The sequence below is a fragment of the Tenrec ecaudatus genome, chromosome 17, assembly GCF_050624435.1.
Source record: "Tenrec ecaudatus isolate mTenEca1 chromosome 17, mTenEca1.hap1, whole genome shotgun sequence".
In the NCBI taxonomy this organism is placed as follows: Eukaryota; Metazoa; Chordata; class Mammalia; order Afrosoricida; family Tenrecidae; genus Tenrec; species Tenrec ecaudatus.
The window spans coordinates 27,394,524-27,415,023 of NC_134546.1; the positions used below are offsets into that span (position 1 = coordinate 27,394,524).

At 43.5% G+C, this 20,500-nt stretch overlaps 1 pseudogene; it reads right to left on the reverse strand.

The window, feature by feature from the left end:
- Nucleotides 1–1,757: 1,757 nt before the first annotated feature.
- Nucleotides 1,758–20,095, reverse strand: LOC142431049 (fructose-bisphosphate aldolase A pseudogene; annotated as a pseudogene).
- Nucleotides 20,096–20,500: the final 405 nt, after the last annotated feature.

Genomic DNA, 20,500 nt, shown 5'->3' on the forward strand with positions numbered 1-20,500 from the left:
AGGAAAAAAGTGGGGCAAAAACACCCGGCAGGCCGGATAAATGTCCTCGGCGGACAGCATGTGGCCCGCGGGCCATGGTTTGAGGATTCCTGGCTCAGAGTATTGCATGGAACTGAATCAATCGATACCAAAGTTGATTCCTACTCAGGGCAATCCCCTTTGTCAGAATAAAGCTTCCATCCACAGGGTTTTCAAAGGCTGATTCCTTGAAAGTAAATTCCCAGGTGGTCTTCTGAGGTGACTGTGATTAGATTCATACCCCTAACTTTTTTATCTAGCAATTTTTTATGTCACCCAGGCACTGCTTAGAACATAATACTGAACCCCGACACCAATCATACTGCCTTTGAACCAATTGTGACCCTCAGGGACCCTTTATAGGGTATCTGGGCTATCAATGTGGATAGGAGCAGATAGCCTCATCTTTCTCTCTCAGATCAATTGGTAGATTCAAACCACCAACCTTACAGTTGGCAGCCCAATGTGTAACCCACTACATCACCAAGGCTTCCTTTCAACATAATAGTCTGTCATTAAATTGTAACCAGTTTTCGCTTCCTTCTTGCCTCCCTCCCTCTCACAATGTTGGCATATCAAAAAATACTGAAAGAAAACATACCGTGTTGAAGTAGTCATCTCTGTGTAGCAAGGTGTCCAAAAAACAAACCTCACTGTCCTTGAGTCAATTCTGACTCATAGCCACTCTATACGAGTGAGTGGAACTACCCCTATGAAATTTAAAGAAGGTAACTCTTTTCTGGAAGTAGAAAGCCCTGTCTTTGTCCCATGGAGCGGCTGGTGATTTCAAACTGCTGACGTTTGGAATAATAACTCCACTGTGCCACCAAGGTTCCTTAGCAAGGTTCAGAGTGAATTTTTTTCCAATTAAAAAAAAAAGTCTTTATTTTGGTTTGTTGAGAATATGCACTTGGAAACACACACCTGCCTAAACGTGTCTGTGTAAAATGCCGTGACGTTGATTTTACATTCTTGACTTGCATCGCCATTCTTAACCTTCCTTTCCTCCCCCAGTAGGTCTCAAAATTTTCTTCTTTTATCATCTTATGGGTAATATTTGGGGCAGCAAGGCTTTTATACTGCAATTGTTTGCTGGCTAAAGTTAAAAAACTTTATTCGCCAGCTTCTACTATGACACACAAGAAGTCAAAGTAAAATTGGTTCCTCTGTTTAAATATGTGGACTGTCCTATCTGACAATACATATTTCCTTCTGTCCACAGAGATCAGAAATTTCAGAGATAGATGTGTGTGTTTTCATCATTTCATCCTGGCACTTGGTAAGTCCTTTTATGCCCCACCCCCACTGCCCCTGATTGGAAAGCTGGTGATTATTCCTTTGATTATAGATTCCGCCTCCTCCTCCATCTGCTTATTTTTCTCCTCTGGAATGTTGACAATTTGCATATTACTTCCCCTAGGGCTACCCTCCATGTCTCTCATCTTTTCAGTTATGATTTACATTTCTTAGTATTCTGCCTTTGTGTCGAAAGATAGTTCCTTTATAGGAACGCCACAGATTCTGGCCGCCCAGGTGGTGCCCTTCCATCAAGAGGTGGGCATGGGAGGAGGCGGGGGCCTGGAGTGTTGAGGGGCAGCCTCCACCACCTCCATTTAGATAGCGTGGTTAGAGACGAAGAGGGGCTGCAGCCCCAGCTTGACCGCTTGCAGTGTACTTTACTTCCCTTGGCAGGCGAGGCTGTCCGCCAGGCTCGCTCCAAGGACGCACCCGGGTCACCTTCAGGCTCCCTCTTTGCACCCCCAGGCCTTCAGGGCAGATGCCTGCAGGGCTCCCCCATAGGATGTCAGTACCCATGGCTTCAGCAGGGGCACTTGTTGATGGCATTGAGGTGGATGGACGCCCCCTCCTCGCTCTGGCCTCCAGGCAGGAAGGTAACCCCAGTAACAGCAGAGGCGGGGCGGTGACGGTTGCCATGGCAACCTCCTAGTGGGAAAACCTGTGTGCAGGCTTTGCTGGGGGTGACCATACTGGGCTCCAGCAAGTGGCCTTCCAGGTAGACGTGGTGGTCTCTCAGGGCCTTGTAAATGGCCGCCAGCACCTTCTCAGTGACATACTGGCCGCGCTTCAGGTCAGCAGTCGTGGAGGATCCCGGGCTCCACAATTGTCACGATGCCATTCTGCTGACAGAGGCTGGCATAATGGGCCAGCACGTTGGCATTTTCATGATGGCGAGGGCTGAAGGGGTACGTTCCCCGATCTCCAGCACACAGCTCCACTTAGCAAAGTTGGCGCCATCTTTCTGGTCCTGGGCACAGAGCTCAAACAGCCTGGTGGTGGTCTCGCCGCTCGTTCCTGCCAGGGGCACCACTCCCTTGTCGACCTTGATGCCCACGATCCAGCCTTGGATTTGATAACTTGGGGGGTGGGGCGCCCGCCGTCGGCCTTCTCGCAGAGAGGCTCATGGAAGAAGAGGGCGCCCTAATGCTAGGGCTCACCCAGTTACCAGCGGCCAGCAGCAGCTGGCGGTACAAGCAGCGGTTCCCTTCAGTGTTCTCAGTCCCAATGGGCTGCAGCCGCTTGTCAATGCTTCTGGTGGGCTCATCTGCAGCCAGGAGGCCCCTGCCCGGAGCCACAGGGCGATGGGCAATGTCCAACAGCTCCTTCTTCTGCTCGGGTGAGCACCGGGTGTGGAGAGGGCATGGTGGCAAGTTCCTTCCTGGAGCCGGTGGGATCAGCAGGGAGCGAGTGCCTGTTTTTCACTCTTAATGGTGAAATCTCTCCAGTTGGAGTCGCCGGTGCAGATCTTCCCGTTTGTCTCCTTTGGGAGCATTCTTTTCCTGTTCAGATGAGCTCTTCTCAGGGCAGGAGCCTGGTACACTTCCCGCCAGCTCTACAGCAGTTGTGGATTGGCAGGGAAGGAGAAATATAATTCCCAGATGAGGGGACTAGATCAAGTCTACTCTACTAAAGCTTGCAAGAGTGGGATGGGGTGCGAGTGGAGGATTCTCTAGCACAGAGAACTATTCTTTGCTAGTTTGCTAGTGAAAAATGAGCAGCAATTCCTCTGTAATTGGTCATTTCCCTCAACCAGGAACGTTTCTTCTGAGTGTGCATGGAGAGGACTGTTCTTTTTCTAAGTTGGTGCTCAGCTTAGGGCTCAGTCTAAGTTAGCTCAGAGTCTATACTCATCTTTAGATGTCTGGACCTTTACTCCTCTCAGCACTGGAAACCGTGGTGCCCTAGACTTGGATCTTCTCATGAGGCCTCAGATGTAACATTTGGGAATCGCCTCCAAGTTTGCATGTTCTCCACTGAGCTTAGCCTAACTATAAAGTGCCGCAATAGAAGCTTAGAAAAGCTTACAAAAGGATTTCTTTCTCACTAAACATTCTTAATATACAAAATGAAACTAGTATAGGGGGTTTCAAAGAAATTGTGGAAAAGTTCCCTTATCATTTCATTCTATTTTCCCACAAACTCTCTGACAACTCCTTCAATATGATTACAGAGAAAATTGCTACAATCTTACCTTACCTTTATATTCTACCATGCTACAACCCAAAATCATCTTCAGCAATTCCAGGGAATTTCTCTTCAAGTTTTCTTTCTATACATATACTAATATGAAAACTTTAAAACACAGAATCAAAATCCTAAATTTATTTTTAATATCTTCATTTCATATTCAGTTCACACCTAAAATGAATATTTACTTTCAACACTATATCTATGTCTTAATTCATAGGTATGATTATGTGACCTCTTAGTTTAATTCTCATTCTCAGGTATTTGCTCCACTTCTACTTGCTCTCTGACATGTTCTTACGAGAATGATGTCATTCTCCAGGGACTGGTCTCTCCCGAAAACATGCCTCAAATATGTGACACAAAGTTCACCATCCTTGCCTCTAAGGAGCATTCTGGTTGTACATCTTCCAAGACAGATTTGTTTGTTCTTTTGTCCACAGTACTTTCAGTATTCTTTTATGGCATGATCATTCAAGCACAGTGATTCTTCTTCTGTCTTCCTCATTCAATATTCAACTTTGACGTGCCTATGAGGTGATTGAAAACATCATTGGGTGAGATGCAACTTAAACCTCAAAGTAACCTCCTTGTGTTTCACCACTTTCAAGAGGTCTTGTGCAGCAGATTTAACCAATGCAATCCATCCTCTGACCTCTTGACTGCTGCTTCCATGAGTATTGCGTGTGGGTGCAAGCAAGACAAAATCCTCGACAACGTCAATATTTTCTCCACGTACGATGAGAGCACCTATTGGTGAAGTGTTGAGGACTTGGATCTTCTTTACACTGAGTTGTAATTCGTATTGAAGACTGCAATCCTTGACAAATTCCAATTTTCCTAGGTTTGTAGTTTGTGCATTCCAAGTTTCTATTTGAGAATTTTACAGCTGTTTCTTCTAATTCTGGGTTGTGCCCTGTTGGCAAATGAAGGTCCTTGAGGTTTTGCTTCACGGGCTTCACTCAATCAATCACATTATGGTCAGACTCCACTTTGAGAAGGCAGCTCTCCTCAGCCATCTTTTGGGTGCCTTCTGACCTGGGAAGCTCATCTTCTGGCACGATCTCTGATAGTGGCGTCCTTCCGTTCATTCGGTTTTCCGTATTGGACAACGCACCACTACTACCCATAAGTTTCTCAGAGGCTAACTCCTCCAGTGTGCAGTGCCTATCCCTTCTTGGCGATCTGTTCATCGCCTGTACATCTTGTTGAAACTGTTCCCTTCGGGTGACCCTACTGGTATTTGAAACTCCAGTGACACAGCTGCCAGCATCGCAGAACCCACAGGCCACGGCAGGAAGACAGAGTGAGAGACAAGGGGTGGCAACCCATTGCTACTGTATAATTGATTCTCATTTTGCCCTCATCCTACATTGCTGAAAATGCTTGGCTGAATTCATGGTCGTTCCTCTTAGCTACTTCTCTTCCCAAACCAGTTGTCATCAAGCCAGTTGCAACTCCTGGTGACTCTGAGTGACTCTGAGTGTAACTATGCCCTGTGGGCTGTGCAGTTCCTGATTTTTGAAAGTAGGTCCCTGTGCCTTTCTCCTGAGGTGCCTCCGATGAACTCTCAGCCCAAAACATATAGGTAAGAAGTTACGTGTTAACAGTTTTCACCACTCAGGAACTTCTTGAGGGCAAGGTGGGCTCTCCCTCTTCATTTTGGAAGCCACTGGAAAATCTCTTCTTTCTCCTAGCTCCACATTCCACACAGCCATTCCTTCTGTTCTTTGTACCTTGTTGTCCCTTAATAATTCAGTTTGCTCCCCACTTCCCCACTTCTAGAATTCTACAGATTTCCCTTCTCTTTGATCTTCTACATCACAAGAGGAAGTCTGGTTTTCTTCGCTCCCCCTGGAGGGGAAATATGTGCGTATGCTTGGAAAATGAAAAACAGAAGACTCCATTTTATCCCACATGTCTCCCTCTTGTCAAACTCAGTCATCCTCTTTTCAAGCTTTGCAGGTGTTTTTCCTTGTACCCTAGGACAGAAGAATAAGATGTGATTGTTGTAAAAATTATCAATGTCAAAATATTACTCGACTGTAAAATTATGCCTTATATATCAATAAGGCATATCCGTATTTTACTGATTTATTTGGTTTTTCATTTTGTTTTGTCACCTCGCTGTTCTGGGATTCTTATTTGATGTTAGCTTTCCATCCTCTCACCTTAAGCCAAATATTGCATGAGACCTACTTATATCCCATAATTACTCATAACTTATAGGAAATTCAAATTCACCTGAGCATCCTATATTGTATCTAACATCTCTTCAGCTTCACAAAAGGGTTATCCAGCCTCTTGATGTGGCTCTGATTTGGTGCCTCATCATTTGTTTTTCTTTGTTTTAAAAATCTCTTTTAGTACTTTTAATGGAATGTGATGGCATAGCAGGTATAGGGTTGCTAAGTACAAGATCATCAGTTGGAAACCCCCAGTAGCCTCATGGGAGAAAGATGGGGCTTTCTACTCCCATAAAGAGTCACAATCTTAAAAACTCACAGGGCAGTTCTGCCCTATAGGGTGGCTATGAGTCAGAATCCACTCAATGACAGTTTTAGTGCCTTTAAACATATCTTAAAATATATTATCTAGTGAAGCTCACTGAGAGGGTTGACAAACTATTTACCACATCCAGAAACAAGTGTGCCCTAGTGTATATCTAAGACTGGTTCATCCTATGGCCTAGAAGGTTTCGAAGGTTTGCTAACCAGATAAACTGAGGAGCTTTGTTGTGGATACAAGTTACCACCCTAGAACCAAGGTAAGGCTGTGAGGCACCACTACCCCCCAGAACCTAGGCTGGCTGAAGTGCCTCCTAAGTGAGATGAGCTTCTGCCCATTGGACTCACTCACTGATGCAAAAAGGTAGCACAGCCAGCTGCTAACCTCAGGGTTGAAGGCTTGAATACAGCCAGATATGCCTTAGAAAAAAGACCTGGAAAACTGCTTCTTAAAAAAAAAAAGAAGAAGAAAGAAATGGCGGGGGTGGGGGGCAGCCATCAATAGTTCTATGGAGCACAATCCTACCCTGGCAGGCATGGGGTTGCCGTGCGTTGAAGTTGACTCAAAAGCAACAGGTTTTGACTGCTGTGATTCTCCCAGGGCCTAGTCTGTGTGGCCACCAACTTCAGAAGGATGAATCACCCCCTGGACTGCTTCCAAGTACAGCAGTTGAAGTGAACATCGAAGGTGAAAGCACCAAGCCCACTACTCACCTGTGGTACCCGGAGTACTGCTGATGCCTCACACTCCCTCATTTCACCTGCTTCCACTGAAAAAGGAGAACCCGGGGCTCCTCTGGTTTCTGGCAAAGCCTGATGTCTTCCAGTAAGCCTCTGACCTCTAGCCAGACCTCCCCCTAGCTGCACTCCACACGCTGTCACATGGCTCCTTTGAGAGTTATGCTGAAAACACCACCTTATCATAGAGCTTTCATGTCAGGTTAGGCATTCAGCCACAGAAACAAAGACGCGTGCTGTTTTAAAGCCATGTTCAAGTTCTCAAGCTTGACAGGGAAACGGGGTATCTACTGCCGACAAATGATGAGCACTTCAGCAGTGCGCTTTAACCACCACGCCTGTGCAACCCTGGGTCACATTACACATGCGATTTTATCATCCCATTTAATGTAGCTGCAGATTCTCTGGGGCCCTGGTGGCTTCGTGGTTACATGGTAAGCTGCTAACCCCAAGGTCAGCAGTTCAAAACCACCAACCGCACTTTGGGAGGAAGATGAGCCTTTCTACTCTGGTACAGAATTACAATCTCAGATGACCATGGAGACAGTTGCACCTTGTCCTGTCGGGCCGCTATGATTCAAAATCGACTCCATGGCACTGAAGGAGTGAAGTCCTTGGATGATGCCAGTGCTTTGCACACATGGCGGCTGCTAGCCCACAGGGTGGAGGTTAGAGTGTCCGCATAGACGCCTTAGAAGAGAGAGCTAGGGCTCAGTTGCCAGAAACAACTGCCTTAAAAAATGTGGAGAGCAAGACTGCTATGACATGTGGTGTTTGCACAAGTTGGAGATAAGCCCATGGCGACTGATTGGAAATTGTCTCATGTAAATAAATATAAAATTATTTCTATTAAGTTGATCTTGACATGTGGCAATGCCATGTGTGTTAGTAAAACTGCGTCCCATAGTTTTTGTTTTTCCTTTTTAAATTGCTGCGATCTTTTGAAAAGAGTTTGGCAGTCTTTTCTTCCATGGCATTGGACCACCAACCTAGCTAATAGTTGAGAATTTTGTTGCACCATCCACAGTCTCAGTAAGTACATGAAATTTTTTAAAAATACATAGACATAGATACAAATACAAAAATCAAATTCATTGCCATTGAGTCAATGTCAACTCATAAAGACCCTATAGGACCAGGTAAAACTGCCCCTGTGAGTTTCAGACTATAGCTCTTTATGGGAGTAGAAAGCCCTGTCTTTTTCTCTGAGCAGCTGATGGTTTTGAACTGCTGACTTGATGGTTAACAGCCCAACATACAACTGCTATGCCATCAAGGCTCTTTGATGCTGTTGTTGTTAGGGGCCATCAAGTCGGTTCCAAACCATAGCAACTCAATGCACAACAGAACCAAACACTGCCATCCTCACAACTGTTCCTATTTTTGAGCCCATTGATTGAGCCATTGTGTCAATCTAGCTCATTAAGAGGCTTCTTCTTGTCTTCAAGTAGATGGCCTACTCCTCCATGTTACCCAGTATGATGTTCTTCTTCAGGGACTGGTCTATCCTGACTGGTCTATCCTGACGCTCCTTCAATGTGCCGTCACACAGTGCTGTTACACTATTTATTTAGTTATTTAATATTGTTTTAAGATAAGAAATGAACAAAGATTTTTTATAGACTTGTGGCAAACTAATCTCGTTGCTGTTGTAGGCGGTCAGGTCAATTCCAACTCCTAGTGGCTCAATAGGAAGGAGGAACAGCCATATGAGTCCTCCTGGATTAAAAATTTCAGAGACATGAATTGCTAGTTCAATTTTCCATAGAGGAGCTAGTGGGCTTGAACTCTCAACCTTTCATTTAGCAACCAAACATTTAAGCATATGTAAAATAACAAAACAAATGAGAAAAATAGCACTTCTAAAACCCCTAAACTTAAGATCCAGAGTTACTTAAGCATGGGTATCCCAAAGGTGGCTTTGGCAGCAGCTTCCTGATACTGTGTCCTGAACCACGTTGCAAACATGCCGTCTAGGGGCTTGCGGAGTCTTTATTATGAGTCACCTAGTCCCTAGCCAGCTGCTTTGTATCCCCCATGGCAGCTGTGTGCTCAGTTATCATGATCCTTTTCAGCTTGGTTTTAAGAGCTTCCCCATAAGCAATATTGCTGCCTTATCCTCCTCAGAGGAATCAAGACGCATTTGAGAATCCTCCTCACCTACGTTACTGCAACCTCTTACTGGCCTGAAGCACACTCACCCTTTCTGTTAGTGTTTCATCTCAAACAAAGAGTTTTCTCTTCTCCTCCTGGGCTCAGTGAAATGGCCTGATGTCATGTGAGTCTCTAAATAGCAAAGCATTAGGTACTCAAGGGGTTAAACTGCCTGAAAGGTTCACATGTGTGCCTGAACTAGAAGCCATGAAATAGAGGCAGCATGCTCTTTGACAGGAGGAAGTGGAGAAAAGGAAAAAAGAAAGACATTAACAATCCTACACCAATACAATGCTACTGCTCTCCTTCATATTGCAGACTGAAATAAATCTACAAAATGATTCAGTGTACTGAGTTAAAGTTCAGGCATAGAATATCCATTATAATGCTCTTGATAAAGATATGTTATTAGCTGTGATTTAAAGTTGAGATGATGTGAGAGATTCAAGAATAGCAGCAAAATCCCAAATCTCAGTCTTCATTAAGCTCAAGTCACAGAAAAATGAACACATACATTTCATACTTTTTTGAGATAAAGATAATTCTCATAGCACTGAAAAATCGTTTTAAGTAAATGGTGTGTGGAGGGGTAGGAGAGGGGGGTGGAACACATCTGACCTCTTCCTGCCTCTTAGGCTGATTTCTATGGAGGCCAACGTCAGACGTGTCTGCCTTCCTACTTTCCTACCAATCCTGACACCAAGCCTACCAACTGTCCTTCCCACCGCACTCTACGTATCCGCTGGGCTCTGTAATTCGGTGCCATGGACACACAGGACTCTCAGATGGTGCTCACACTACGGGGCTGACGAGAGAAGTTCCTGGTTTGCGATTCAGGCGAGACATGCTCAGGATACAGTTATTCAGTCAGTTTCTTCTCTGCTGTGTCTGCTTGCAGGTCTCTCTCTGGGCCTCCATCACTTGACTTGCCCTCTGCCCTGCTCAGGCAGTGTTACAAAACTCCTTTGGGGCTACGCATAAATCCTGAAGGGCACGCCACTTAGCGATAAGCCTCAACTTGAAGTCACTTAGCAAACCCAGCTCTCTCACTTAAGTGTTCCGAAGCCCGCTGCTTCAGGATCCAGCTGCTTGCCCGTAAGCACTCAGCTTTCCTCATTCTTCAGGGGAAGAAGTCTGAGATTTTGTCTAATGTTCTGACTGCTGATTCTGCCGTTCCTGCCCCTCGGCCTCTCTTCTGGGGTCAATGCTGTCTTCTCGATCAAGGATCTCTGACTCCAAAGGATAAGCTTTACTCCAGGCTCTTCTCTCTCTCTCTCTCTCTCTCTCTCTCTCTCTCTCTCTCTCTCTCTCTCTCTCTCTCTCTCTCTCTCTCTCTCTCTCTCTCTCTCTCTCTCCCTCTCCTCATGACACACCCACTTGTTGCTTCTGAGAGGGCTCATTTTCTTCCTGGAAGGATCGTAATCACCATGAGCCCTGCTAACAAGCACTCTTGGCTGAGGCATATAATCCGACCAGTCGCCGCCCCTGCCTTCTTACCCAGACCTCCCAAGGGAACAGAGGTCATTTGGCGCGAGGATCAAACCTATGGATGTTAGTGTTAGGTGCCATCAAGTTAGTTTCGGTCCATCGGGGCAATGTGCACAACAGAACAAAACACCGCCCGGTGCTGCATCCTCCTAATTGTTCCTACGCTGGAGCCTATTGCAGCAGACACTGTGTCAGTCCATCTTGTCAAAGGCCTTCCTCTAGTTCACTGTCCCTCAAGTTTACCAAGCATGCTGTCTTTCTCCCTGGGCTGGTTTCTCCTGACAACAGGCCCAAAGTAAGTGAGATGAAGTCTCACCATCCTTGCCATCCATTTTTGAAGACAGATTTGTTGCTTCTTTTGGCAGTACATGATAATTTCAATGTTCTTTGTACTATAATACAAAAGCTTTGATTCTTCTTCAGTCTTCTTTATTCGGTGTCCAACATTCGCATGCATATGAGGTGACTGAAAATATCATTGCTTGAATCTGTCACGCCAAGTAGCCTCCCTGTTTTTCAATACTCTGAAGAGGTCTCATGCAGCAGATTTACCCAGTTCAACACGTCTTTTGATCTTTTGACTGCTGCTTCCAGGAGCATTGATTGTGGATCCAAGCAAGACAAAATCTATGACAACTTCAATCTTTTCTCCATTTATCATGATGTTGTCTATTGTTGCCAAAGTGAGGCTTTTGGTCTTTTATACATTGAGTGGGAATCCATACTGTAAACTGTAATCCTTGATCTTCATCAAAAAGTGCTTCAAATCCTCCTCACTCTGAGTAAGCAAGGTTGTGTCATGTGTATATTGCAGGTCCTTAATAAGCCTGATACTACTTTCTTCATAATATTTCACTTCTCTGATTATTTGTTCAGCATACTGGTTGGATAAGTCTGGTGAGAGGTCACACACTGATGCACACCTTTCCTAATTTTAAACCATGAAGTATTCCCTTATTCTGTCCACAACACTGCCTCTTGATCCCTGCACAAGTTCCATAAGCTATGTATAGAAAAGGCATATTACATAATCCACTCCAGTTCAAGTCCGCGGGTCAGATGTAAGCTGAGGTCATTTGGTGAGAGTAACAAAAGCTATGGTTGTAGCTTCAGGGGATGATGAACAGAAAACAGGAAGCTCACAAGCTGGGGAATGCCCAGCCGAAAGAATCTGAGATGGGCTGAAGGAATCCAAGGGCAATAGTGCACTGATGACTCCTGGTATCACCAGATGATATAACAGGAGGTCAACAAACCAGATACAGGAGCTAAGCCAGCTGTTGGAATGAGCTAGCTTCAGTACACCATCAACTGCTATTAAGAGTAGGCTACACTCCGAATGAAAACTTGTTCAATCATATCATGGCTCTGATCAGATTAAGGAGGTTTATTCTCTCTTCTATTCTTGGCTGCTTCACAGAAGATCCGTTCATGAAGCTGACCACTCTATTTTAGATCATATCATGGGAGAATCCTGGCCCACTCAAGTTGACATAAAAGCTAACTATTGTTAATCTTTTCAATTATAGTGATGATCTAAATAAAAGTGCCAATAAATATTTTAGTCTTATATCTTTATTACTCTATGAGTAAGTATTTGGCTGCTAACTACAAGGTCCTTGGTTCAAAGCCACCAGCCACTCTACAAGAGAAAGATGAAATTTACAGTCTTAGAAATTCTATATAGGCTCAGTATCTAATCAGTGGAGTGTGTGTATGTGTTTGGTTTTTTGGGTTTTTGTTTGTTTAGATTTGTTGTTTTTCCTTATGGAAGCTATATTGTCATTTTTAATTAGTAAAGGACTAAATTCCACTACAGCACCAGGTATTGAATACAAGAGCGCCATCTGAACAGGTAAACCTCTATGAGCCACTTTGATTCACCCGCACTGTCCTATTGCAAGTATCGCGCTGATCCCACCACTGGAGCTCCAAATTATAAAGCAGTTCAGCAAAGGGTAATCTTTATAAAACTTACCTTTGCAGTGGCTATGGAGGCAAAAAGAAGTTTTTCCCTTATGCCTTGAACAGTTCCAAATCACTTTGTAGATCCTGAGAAGTGAGGAGACAATAGGCTTTTTCATCAAGAAAAAAAAAGTGCTTTGAAGTTAGGCAAGTCTGGATTCTACTGTCAACACAGCCCCTTACACACAGTGCCACCTTGGACAGCTTGCCTGAGTGATAAGGGAGATTGCTGCTGTGAGCCTCGGTTTGCTCGTCTATAAAACAAGCATGTGAATGTCTCCCTCACAGCGTTGCTGTTGGGAGGAAGTCATGCACCCCATAAGCCTCAGCCGTGGTCGCTGGGAGGTGTGGAGGCACTGCCCGCCCTTCGCGACCCCGTGCACAACCAAATGAAACACTTCCCAGGCCTGGAGCATCCTCACACTTGTCGCTGTGCTGAAGCCCGTGGTTGTGAGCACTGTGTGACCCCCTCTTGCAGAGGGCCGTGCTGTTTTCACTGCCCCTCTACTTTACCAAGCATGATGTCCTTCTCCAGGGTCTGGTCTCTCCTAACAACGTGGCCACAGTATGTACGACCAAGTCTCACCACCCCTGCCTCTAAGGAGCACGCTCTCCATATTTCTTGCAAGACGGATGTGTTTGTCCTTTTAGCAGTTCGTGGTAATTTCAATATTGTTTGCCAGACCACAATGAAAAGAATTGATTCTTCTTTCTCCCTTTTTTAATGTCCAGTTTACACATGCATATGAAATCACCATGCCATGGGCCAAGCGTGCCTTAGTTCTCAAAGTAACACCCTTACTTTTCAGTCCTCTGAGAAGGTCTTGTGAAGCTTGATCCAATGCAGTGCAGCACGATGATCCCTTGTCTGCTGCTTCCGTGAGCATTGAGACTCAGCAGAATGTGCAGCAAAAGATGTCCTCAGTAGTTAGTAGTATCAAAATAGCCAACAGCCCTGGTAGTATAGTGGGTTATGCATTGATTGGTCTTCTAACTACAAGGTCACCAGTTTGAAACCACCAGCTGCTATGTGGGGAAAAGATAAAGCTTTCTGCTCTGATGAAGATTTACAGCCTCAGAAAACTCACAGGGGCAATTCTAACTCTGCCCTCTAGAGTCACGATGAGCCCAATCAACTCCATGGCAGTGGGTTTAGTTTTTGTTTTATCACAATTACCTAGTAGCCCTGTTGGCACCATGGCTTAAGCATTGAGCTGCTAATCACAAGACAGATGGGTGTGAACCAGGGACCACACCTTGGGAGAGAAATGAGGCTCTCTTCTCCCATGAAGAATTAATCTCAGCAATCCAAAGGAGCAGTTCTACTCTGCTATGAGGTCACTGAGTAAGGACTCTGACAGCAGGGTGCTGCACGTCACAACAGCACAATCATGAACTAGCACTCAAAACTGATGCCATTCACATATGCATCGCCCTACATGTGTTCAATTAAAAATGTATTAAATTAAAAGCTCTTCCTGAAATATTAAACATTGTAACATTTGCTTAGCTTACATATAAAATGTATATTTCAGCCTAATCCCACTTGGATAATGAAAATTTTATCTTCACTCATTTACTTATTTCCTTTAACATTTTAAGTGCCAAATTACACTTTATTTCTTCCATAATACAATTCTGCCCATCTCCCCCATTGCTAAAACCTTAAGGACACAGTGTTCTTGCTGATTTTAGCAATGGCTCTGCAGCCTCTGTCTCCATGTTACTTCTGGAAAGTTCATTTATTTTTATCTTGCCTGTCAATGAAAAGATACTAGGATATAGAAGCAAAGAACGTGGGAAGCCCCAGGAATAGCAACGAGTTATGGGGAGCAGAGAGAGGAAGGATGGTGGTGTCCTAGTATAGAGTAGTCTGAGCCACTACTGAGGGAACGCTTATTTAGAGGCAATTGGGGTGCCTCTCATTTTGTTTTGCTTTTTCATGCTGTCATCCCTAGAAGTATAAAACAACTAATAAGCCTTCCTAAAAGGCTGGTGCTGCTAGTCGTCAAATATTTAGAGGCCAAGGATCTTTAATCACCTACGTGCTGGCCTATGAATACTGATGTGACAAAGGTTCATATTTAATTGATTCCAAAGTGACTTTATGCTAAGTAATGGTTCACTAAAGAGTTTGAAAAACAAGTTACTCCCAATTAAAAAGTATGCATCTTCCCCGACTGCTACCAGCCACGTCAGAGTAAGTAGCCAGGTCTTGGAGACTCCGTGGGCAGCACGAGGGAAGGAAAGTGTGTCTGTTAGCTATTGTGGCAGCGGTAGAGGAAAGATCAGGAGGCAGAGGGGCTTCTAATAATTTAATTTATTTATTGTATAGAGCTGAGCGAGTTTCCCTTGAAGGGCTTTGGAGGCACAGCCAGTAGGCCTGACTGAGCTAGAGAATTTTGAGACAAGAACACTTTGCGACTCTTGTTGACCCGGTACCAGTACTGGAAATACATATTTTGTTACCACAAGACGAATCCCAAGAGGCTGTCGAGGCCTCTAATCTTGCTAAAGAGCACATATGTATTTCAGAAATTCATAAATATGCCTCTACTATTAGCACTTTTTGTATTATTGCAAGAGCTAATGTAACTCTAAGAAGCTCAATGAGCATTAATGTATAAAATTACCGTCTTCTCACATCGACTCATCGCTGCAATCATCATTCTAACTACAAGCCTGCTGGAATGGCTTGAAAGCCAAACGAGCGTAATCAGTGACTTAAATCACTGGTCTTATTACCTATTAACAGACACCGCCACGAGAAGTTGATTTTCAGGCAAATCAGAGCAGCTGGAGAGAAAGATAAGGGAAGGGAACTGGTGGTGAAAGCCTATTTTCACCGAGTCCTTCTGTGAAGTTTAATGAGAAGAATGTTGTATTCTGTAAAGACGTTTTAATTCGCCTTTCATGAAAGTAGAAGAGAGCATTTATGAGGCCATTTCTCTTACAAACACTGCGTTTTGGATTCATATTCAATTCAGCTGGTATTACCAAGAAGTCCTTGACATGGTGGTGCCTGATTGCCGCACCAAGCAATGCCTTTCTCACGTGGCTTTAAATAACTGTGGCGCTCACACAGAGAACTCCGGCGGTGGAGTGGGTTACTCACTGAGCTGCAGCCCTCAAGGTCAGCAGTTCGAAGACACCTGTGGCTCTGTGGGAGAAAATGGCGTCATCTGCTCCAGTCTCTGAAACTCCAGGGGAGTGGTCCTACTTTGCCCTGTAGATACCATTATTATGAAGCAGGGTTGACTCGGTGATAGTGGGATTAGGGTTGGGATCACATACCTGTTGTATGTTTCCCACATCATCATTGCTATCATGGCTTAAGAAAAGCTTGCCTAGCCTCCTCCCCACCTCCCTACCATATGTCAACAGAGCTCAGACATACACAGAAGGAGCACATAGCTCAAAGTTTGCAGATCTTTTTGAAATGAAATTGCTGTGGGAAAGACAATTATAGGAGCCCTCAAAATCACAATTCTATTTTTAAGGATCAACTGCATGAACGGATAGTTTTCTTACATCTTCTTAAATTTCCTAACTTTAGAGAAAACAGCTGATTGGTAAGTGACAGTTTGGCTAGTTGACACTGGAAAACTCAGGCTCCTTGTTAAGAGAAGGAGCCCTCGTGGTGTAGTAGTTCCATGTTGTGCTGCAAACAGCAAGGCAATAGTTCAAAACTGAAGCTCTCAACGCCTGTGAAGAGATGCCGTATATACTCGTGTATAAACCGAGGTTTTCAGCACATTTTTAAATGCAGTTTCGTGGTAAAATTAGGTGCCTCAGCTGATATTCAGGTTGGCTTATACTCGAGTGGATATGGTAAGTCTCAAAGCCCACAGGGACAGCTCTACCCTGTACTATTGGGGTGCTATTCATCAGGATCAATGGAATGGCAGTGAGTTGTTAAGAAAAGACTTTTACTTCGTTCAACATATAATTTCACGTATTTAAGAGGCACTTGACAATATTCCCAGCACTGCATAGGTGAATAAAAATTTCAGCTCTGGACAGTGTAAGATATGGCAAAAAATAAAATAAAATAATAATAACTATAATATAAGGATAAGATTTCCTGGGGGGTAAGGGGGGGGATAAAGGAGAGCTGATCTCAGAGAGTTCAATGAGAAAGAAAATGTTTGAATATAAAGGCGGCAGTACTTGTACAATTACGGTTGATCTAATAGAAGTATGGGTGGTTATGCTATCTGGAAGACCTCCCAATAAAATGATTCTTTTTAAATTCAGCTCTGAAGACCCTCTTAGACTTGTTGTGAAAAGCAAAACACGAAATAATTTAATAATAGTTGGAGGGGAAAATAAGTCCAGTGCCTTTCTGTCCATTCTCACTCACGATGACCTACGTGCTAGAGGACAGAACTTCTCTGCAGGGCTTTCGGGGTGGTTTATGTTTGATGATTAGCCTAAAGGTTGCCCGTACAGAACTGGTCATCCCAGTGACACCAAGGGAAATGAGCCTAGTGGCGGCTTCGGTACAGGCGACAGTCAGGAAACCCTAAGGAGAAGTCTTACTCTCTAGCACACAGGCCACCCTGGGTAAGAATTGACTCTACAGCTATGCATTTGGGGTTTGGGGGTTGTTTTTGGAAATTTTTACAAAAACATACTTCCAAGCCTTTCTACCTTGGGATGCTGGGTAGATTTGAGCTGCCAACTATTACATTAGTGGCTTATTGCAAACCACATGCGTAACCCAGGGGTCTTTACGAATAACAATAGAAAACAATGGCCAGGCACCAAAATCAGTGTGAATGCCTTACCATCAAAACAGGAAGTGACTTGGTGAAAATCGTGTATGCAGAAGCCTTGAAGGAAAAAGCTGGGGTCAAAAATTTCCTTGAGAAAGATATATGATTAGACAATAAGAAAAACTAGAATCCTTCCATCTCTCAATATTATTATACTCATGATTGTTAAAAATATTTTCTATTTGCCAAATTTGTATAAATTAGGTACAATATACCCTTCATATTTAAAATAGATATAAAAGAATTTTATAATTCCCATTTTACATAACCTGCACTATAATAAATGTTTCTTTATAAAATACATTGAATATTTAAAATTGCCTTTCCATTACTTAATAAGATTTATTATTTGGAATAAATCTCTGGAAAACACTAGTGATGAGAGGAAAGTATTAGGTTCTCATGAATGTTTAATATCGGTATTTAATTGGTTACTTGGTTATCAAAATATGAACAATTAAATATCAAATATTTACCAGGCCAAATGAGTCTTTATAAAATGCTTAGAAACCTTAGAGTTATAAATGTTTTCATGAAAATCATTATTTCAGTCTTTAAGAATTATTTTGAACATTTTCTGATCGAGTTGTGGCAGAGTGAAATTTCTTAAGGTGACACTTTTACCCAAATCTCTGTAACTCCCACCAAACGAGTGGGTGGGACTCTGCAAGTAGAGTGTAAAGGGCCCTCCTTAGCTTTCATTATCACCCACCCACCCTAACCCTGTCCCTGGCAATAAGAATCAGCCAGCTCTGAACCAGCAACAGAGACAGAAAATGTAGGGCCACTTGGAGGAGCATGCACACGACCATTTCCAAAGTGGTGGAGGCTGCCTGGACCAGGGGAACCACAAAGATAGCACAGAGATGCAGAGGAGCCACATCAAAGCGGTGGGGTACTTCATTCTCATCTGATTGGAGACTCTGGAACTGTGAGATGGAGCGACAGGCATGATGGCTTTGCCTTCCATGCAGGTAAAGGCCAAGGGGCATTGTGGCTGAGAGATTGAAGGCTGGAGAGAGATCTGACTGCTGGCTGGGGAGCAGTGTTGCTTTGAACCAATGACTATATCCCTGCTGTAGGCTGTTCCTGACTTGCAATAACCTATTACCTACCTTCGTAAGCCAAACAAACCAAATGATTCACTTCTGACTCTTCCATGACTAAAACTCTTCAGGGTAGCGGTTCTTAACCTGTGGGTCGTGACCACTTTGGGGGTCAGACAATCCTTTCACAGGGGTCACCCGATTCATAACCGTAGCAAAATTACAGTGATGAAATAGCATGAAAATAATTTTACGGTTGGGGGTCACCACCACATGAGAAACTGTATTAAAGGATCACATTAGGAAGGTTGAGAACCACTTCTTTAGGGCTATAGACAGCCTCTCCTGCAGGGGCTGGTGGTTTCAAACTAATGACCTGGTGGTTAGCAGCCCAACTTGTTATCACGTTCCCACCAGGATATAATTCCCTCTTTGTTGTGAGTATTGTCTGACTTTATTGTGGCCATTGCACTGAGTTCCTGTACCCATTATAGAAATAGAGTGCTGTGGGAGGAATGGTTGGCGTAGAGTAGGTAAAGAAAAATGGATTGTGGAGGCATATCTGACCCCTGCCTCATGGTAATAGGGAAGCCAGATGAGGTCACACAAGTCCCCCTCCATTACCATTTGCCACACTAGTATAATAGGAAACTGTAGCATTTTAGAGAAGTAACCTAGTTTTATATCAAGACTTCAAACCAGTTCGGTCAGGTTCAGTCATGGCTGGCATGACAGGTCATTCAACACTGAAATGAACCCATACTTTTAAAATATTGGTGAACTGGAGCATTAACCAGAACAGGGAAATTTTCAGGTCAAAACCCTGCTAGAAATTTAATCCCCCTCTTAGAAAACAAGGGCGGCCAGCAAGCACATGGCACAGGCACACGTCTCTTGACTGGCTGGGTTGGGAACTATGGTATCCAGCGCAGACATGTCAGCCAAGTGCATGGCTTCCTTCGTATGTGTGTTACTCTGCACAGTCCTAGAGTACTGATCTAATGGCCCGGTCATGACAAAATCCACTATGGGCTTCTCATTAGAACGTTCTCATTCCAAGACAGCAAATCGTAATTTTTTCCTCTTCTAGATCACCCAAAGTTTTAAAATTTGGATTTGTTCTGCTTTTACTTTGTCTATCATGGCTGAACCAGTTTAAACCAGTTTGAAACCTTGCTTTATAGTTCGACCTATTCATTATCTGTAATCATATAATCACCTGTGATTAAAATCCACTCACCAAAGAGCATTTTGAAAGAACAGGATAATTTATGGGAACATTTTAGTTTTTCTATAAGCTGACCTCTTTTAAGAAACCAAATAATTACTTCTTATATAATATTACAAAATCTAACCTGATAAATGCCCTGCTCCTGTCAATCTTAGTGACACTCATGTCCCCTCATTGTTTATCCACAGAAAATTGCTTTTTAAATAATATTGCTGCTGCTTTGAAGAATGTAGTGTCTGCCGTTAATATTACATAACTCTTAATATTATAGCAATAACAAGTAACTTCTAAAACAGGTTTTGAAACTTTTACTTAGAAACAATTATACTTTTTTGGACAGGTACTCTTCAATATATTAACCATGTCGATTCAAATTTTAGTATGTGGTGCTAATGAAAATCCAAATCACATGTATCTTGCACTTTTCCTGGTTAGTTGATGTTGTAGCTTCCTTTGGCTGCTGTGACATGTTACTACAAACTTGGTGACTTAAAATAACGCACACTATCTGTATCGCTGAATTGAAACCAAGTGGTCTTCAGCACCATGTGACTGGGAGTCTCATGAGAGAATCTCTGCTTTACCTTTTCTAGCTTCTAGAGCTGCGATCCTTGCATTTCTTGCCTCATGGCCCTTTCCTCCATCTTCATGGTCAATTAGCGGCTTCATATCTCTCTGTTCCATTTTCACATAGCCTTCTCCACTGTAATTAAACCTCCTTCTGAGTCCTTCCCATAATGTGACTTATGATTACATTCATTGTCAAACCATATAATTGAGTTGAAATTGACTTGATGGCAGTGTATTTGGGTTTTTTTTTTTTTATGGTGTCTGTGGTTAAAACTGCTTTTACAAGAATTAATGCCAGACTAGTCCTAAGGCGTTGGAGATTAAAGATGTTCAAAATGTCCAATTCTTCCAAGATAGTATTTTACCTTCTCCCCCATCCTCTTCCCTCCTCCCGTGAGTATATTCCCTCTTTTCGCTGGGTTCTGTGATTCACAGAAAGGTCCCACACAACTTCTAGAACTTTGAGGAAATGTTTCACATGGTGGTGAGTGCTTTTTTAGTCCCAAACCTGAAGGTCAG